Here is a 5,704-nt window from a genome sequence, read left to right on the forward strand (position 1 = left end):
AAGGTTCAGATGTTCTGATGGTGTAGAAGACTCTGAAGATCCAGAAGCTGAATAGTGGAAACTCTGAAGTCCAGAAGCAAGAAACTCTGAAGGCCATGTTCTTCCCTCTGAGTTCAGAATCAGAAGATACAATGGTCAGAGGATCTGTGCTTTCCCTCTGACTCTGATCAACCGACTTCACAAGTTCCAATATGAAGTATTCCCCTGATCAGAAGTCTCCTAGGTTAAAAGGTCAAGTCGCTATCCAAGTACAAAAGCAAGTGTACCTTCCTGACGACCTACCTAACGTTCTCAGCCACAGCAGAAGCTGGATTTTCCAGAACTGCCCTCCAACGGTAGCATTTCCCATGCAACGCTCAACCCTAATCCTTGGAGTATATATAGAGGCTGAAGATTGAAAGAAGCGGCAAGAATAAAAAAAAACCAAGAAGCAATACACGCGCAAGACATATTCAAAATATTCTAAGCTTTCTTTCATCTGAAATTCATTGTGTTTACTATTATCTTTTTAGAAGCAAATCTCTTGTAAACATTTCTTTGATAAACAGTTTGTTTAGTTCCTTTAGGAGATCAAGGTTGATCGGATCCTAGAGAAGACTAAGAGAGTGAATCTTAGTGTGAGCTAAGTCAGTGTAATTGTTAGTCACTTGTAGGTTTCAAGTGCAGTTGTAACTCTTACCTGATTAGTGGATTGCCTTCATTCTAAGAAGGAAGAAATCACCTTAACGGGTGGACTGGAGTAGCTTGAGTGATTTATCAAGTGAACCAGGATAAAATCCTTGTGTGCTCTTCTATCTCTTATCTTTAGCACTTAAGTTCTCGAAAGATTTGTCTAAATCTTTAAGGTGGTAGTTTTGTATTGAAAACGTTATTCAAACCCCCCCTTTCTACCGTTTTTCATACCTTCAATTGGTATCAGAGCGCAAGTTCTGATTACCACACCTAACAGTGTTCAGTGATCCGGGCCGGTGTGAAAAACAATGGCTGCCACCACCAGTGAAACTCAAAGAGATGGTTACAATGCAAAGCCTCCTATGTTCGACGGTCAAAGGTTCGAATATTGGAAAGATAGACTGGAAAGTTTCTTTCTGGGTTTCGATGCAGATCTCTGGGATATTATTGTGGATGGCTATGAGCGTCCAGTTGATGCAGATGGCAAGAAGATCCCAAGGTCAGAGATGACTGCAGATCAAAAGAAGCTGTACTCACAACATCACAAAGCAAGAGCAATTCTTCTAAGTGCTATTTCCTATGAGGAGTACCAGAAGATTACAGATCGTGAGTTTGCTAAAGGCATTTTTAATTCTCTTAAGATGTCTCATGAAGGAAACAAGAAAGTCAAAGAATCAAAGGCATTGTCTTTGATCCAAAAGTATGAATCCTTCATCATGGAGCCAAATGAGTCCATTGAAGAAATGTTCTCCAGATTTCAACTGCTTGTAGCTGGCATACGACCTCTCAACAAGAGCTACACAACAAAAGATCATGTCATAAGGGTCATAAGGTGTCTTCCTGAAAGTTGGATGCCTTTGGTGACTTCAATAGAGCTCACGAGAGACGTTGAGAATATGAGTTTAGAAGAACTCATCAGCATTTTGAAATGCCATGAGCTGAAACGCTCAGAGATGCAAGATCTGAGGAAAAAGTCCATAGCCTTGAAATCCAAATCTGAAAAGGCTAAGGTTGAGAAGTCAAAGGCTCTTCAAGCTGAAGAAGAAGAATCTGAAGAAGCATCAGAAGATTCTGATGAAGATGAGCTGACTCTGATCTCCAAGAGACTCAACCGCATCTGGAAGCACAGGCAGAGCAAATACAAAGGCTCTGGAAAGGCAAGAGGAAAGTCTGAATCCTCAGGTCAGAAGAAGTCTTCAATCAAGGAAGTCACATGTTTTGAGTGCAAAGAATCTGGGCACTACAAGAGTGATTGTCCAAAGTTGAAGAAGGACAAGAAGCCAAAGAAGCACTTCAAGACCAAGAAGAGTCTGATGGTGACATTTGATAAATCAGAGTCAGAGGATGTTGACTCTGATGGTGAAGTCCAAGGACTCATGGCAATTGTCAAAGACAAGGAAGCAGAGTCAAAGGAAGCTGTTGACTCTGACTCAGAATCAGAAGGAGATCCTAACTCAGACGATGAAAATGAGGTATTTGCTTCTTTCTCTACCTCTGAACTGAAACATGCTTTGTCTGATATCATGGATAAGTATAACTCTTTATTGTCTAAGCATAAAAAGTTGAAAAAGAACTTATCTGCTGTCTCCAAGACTCCTTCTGAACATGAGAAAATTATTTCTGAATTGAAAAATGAAAATCATGCTTTGGTAAATTCTAACTCTGTGCTTAAGAACCAGATTGCTAAGTTAGAAGAAATTGTTGCCTGTGATGCCTCTGATTGTAGAAATGAATCTAAGTATGAAAAGTCTTTTCAAAGATTCCTAACTAAAAGCGTGGATAGAAGCTTAATGGCTTCAATGATCTATGACGTAAGCAGAAATGGAATGCATGGCATTGGCTATTCTAAACCAATTAGAAATGAGCCTTCTGTGTCTAAAGCTAAATCCTTGTATGAATGCTTTGTTCCCTCTGGTACCATATTGCCTGATCCTGTACCTGCTAAAATTGCTAAAAACCCTCTTAAAAAGGGATCTTTCTCTATGACTAAATATCATGCAAACATTCCTTTAAAATATTATGTTGAGACACCCAAGGTGATCAGAACCTCTGGGGTAACTAACAAAAGAGGACCCAGAAAGTGGGTACCTAAGGACAAGATTATCTATGTTGCAGATATCCTTGATAGCTCCACTGAAACACCAATCATGGTATCTGGACAGTGGATGCTCGCGTCACATGACGGGAGAAAAGCGTATGTTCCGAGAGCTGAAACTTAAGCCTGGAGGCGAAGTTGGCTTCGGAGGAAATGAAAAGGGTAAAATTATTGGTACTGGCACTATTTGTGTAGATAGTAGTCCATGCATTGATAATGTTTTATTGGTAGACGGCTTAACACATAACTTATTGTCTATAAGTCAATTAGCTGACAAGGGTTATGATGTTATATTCAATCAAAAGTCCTGCCGGGCTGTAAGTCAGATCGATGGCTCTGTTCTGTTTAACAGCAAGAGGAAGAACAACATTTATAAGATCAGATTATCTGAGTTGGAGGCTCAGAATGTGAAGTGCCTTCTGTCTGTTAATGAAGAGCAGTGGGTATGGCATAGACGGTTAGGGCATGCCAGTATGAGAAAGATTTCTCAGCTGAGCAAGCTAAACCTTGTCAGGGGCTTACCCAATCTGAAGTTCGCTTCAGACGCTCTTTGTGAAGCATGTCAGAAAGGCAAATTCACAAAAGTCCCTTTCAAGGCAAAGAATGTTGTCTCAACCTCAAGGCCGTTAGAACTTCTGCATATCGACCTGTTTGAACCAGTGAAAACTGAGTCTATAGGTGGCAAGAGATATGGGATGGTTATCGTTGATGACTATAGCCGCTGGACATGGGTAAAGTTTCTAACCCGCAAGGATGAGTCTCATGCTGTGTTCTCTACCTTCATTGCTCAAGTGCAAAACGAGAAGGCTTGTAGGATTGTGCGTGTCAGAAGTGACCATGGTGGAGAGTTTGAGAATGACAAGTTTGAGAGTCTGTTTGATTCCTATGGAATTGCACATGATTTCTCTTGTCCCAGAACTCCTCAACAAAATGGTGTTGTTGAGAGGAAGAACAGAACTCTTCAGAAGATGGCTAGAACCATGCTCCAAGAAACTGGCATGGCTAAGTACTTTTGGGCAGAGGCAGTAAATACAGCATGTTACATTCAGAACAGAATCTCTGTGAGACCAATTCTGAATAAGACTCCTTATGAATTGTGGAAGAACATAAAACCCAACATTTCTTATTTTCATCCTTTTGGCTGTGTTTGTTATGTTCTCAATACTAAGGATAGATTGCATAAATTTGATGCTAAGTCTTCTAAGTGTCTATTACTTGGTTATTCTGATAGATCTAAAGGTTTTAGATTTTATAACACTGATGCTAAGACTATTGAAGAATCTATTCATGTTAGATTTGATGATAAGCTTGACTCTGACCAGTCAAAGCTAGTTGAAAAGTTTGCAGATTTAAGCATTAATGTTTCTGACAAAGGCAAAGCTCCAGAGGAAGTTGAGCCAGAGGAAGATGAACCAGAGGAAGAAGCTGGTCCCTCTAACTCACAAACTCTGAAGAAGAGCAGAATCACTGCAGCTCACCCTAAGGAATTGATTCTGGGCAACAAAGATGAACCAGTCAGAACCAAATCTGCCTTCAGACCCTCTGAAGAGACCTTGCTGAGTCTGAAAGGATTGGTGTCCTTAATTGAACCCAAGTCCATAGATGAAGCTCTTCAGGACAAGGATTGGATTCTGGCCATGGAAGAAGAATTGAATCAATTTTCCAAGAACGATGTTTGGAGCTTAGTGAAGAAGCCTGAGAATGTTCATGTTATTGGAACGAAATGGGTATTCAGAAACAAGCTGAATGAGAAAGGAGATGTAGTCAGAAACAAGGCAAGGCTAGTTGCTCAAGGCTACAGCCAGCAAGAAGGAATAGACTACACTGAAACATTTGCTCCGGTAGCAAGACTGGAGGCAATCAGACTGTTGATCTCCTTCTCAGTAAATCACAACATAGTTCTACATCAGATGGACGTAAAGAGTGCTTTCCTAAATGGTTATATCTCAGAGGAAGTCTATGTTCATCAACCCCCAGGTTTTGAAGATGAAAAGAAACCAGACCATGTCTTCAAATTGAAGAAATCACTCTACGGTCTGAAGCAAGCTCCCAGAGCATGGTATGAGAGACTTAGCTCATTTCTTCTGGAGAATGAGTTTGTAAGGGGTAAAGTAGATACAACTCTTTTTTGCAAGACTTATAAAGATGATATCTTAATTGTGCAAATTTATGTTGATGATATTATATTTGGTTCTGCTAATCAATCTCTATGCAAAGAATTTTCTGAGATGATGCAGGCTGAGTTTGAGATGAGTATGATGGGAGAATTAAAGTACTTTCTGGGAATACAAGTTGATCAAACACCAGAAGGAACATATATCCATCAGAGCAAGTACACTAAAGAACTTCTGAAAAAGTTCAATATGCTGGAATCTACAGTGGCCAAGACTCCAATGCATCCTACATGCATTTTGGAGAAAGAAGATAAAAGTGGTAAAGTATGTCAGAAGCTCTATCGTGGAATGATAGGTTCACTTCTATACTTAACTGCATCTAGGCCGGACATATTATTTAGTGTTCACTTATGTGCTCGTTTCCAATCAGATCCAAGGGAAACCCACTTAACTGCTGTTAAGAGGATCCTAAGGTATCTGAAAGGCACCACTAACCTTGGCTTGATGTATAAGAAAACATCAGAGTATAAGCTTTCAGGTTATTGTGATGCTGATTATGCTGGAGATAGAACAGAGAGAAAAAGTACTTCTGGAAATTGTCAATTTCTGGGAAGCAATCTAGTCTCATGGGCAAGCAAGAGGCAATCAACCATTGCACTATCAACTGCAGAGGCAGAATATATCTCAGCAGCAATATGCAGCACTCAGATGCTCTGGATGAAACATCAGCTGGAGGATTATCAGATCCTTGAGAGCAATATCCCAATCTATTGTGATAACACTGCTGCAATCTCATTGAGTAAAAATCCTATCTTGCACTCAA

This window comes from Lotus japonicus, chromosome 2, assembly GCF_012489685.1.
Source record: "Lotus japonicus ecotype B-129 chromosome 2, LjGifu_v1.2".
Taxonomy (NCBI): domain Eukaryota; kingdom Viridiplantae; phylum Streptophyta; class Magnoliopsida; order Fabales; family Fabaceae; genus Lotus; species Lotus japonicus.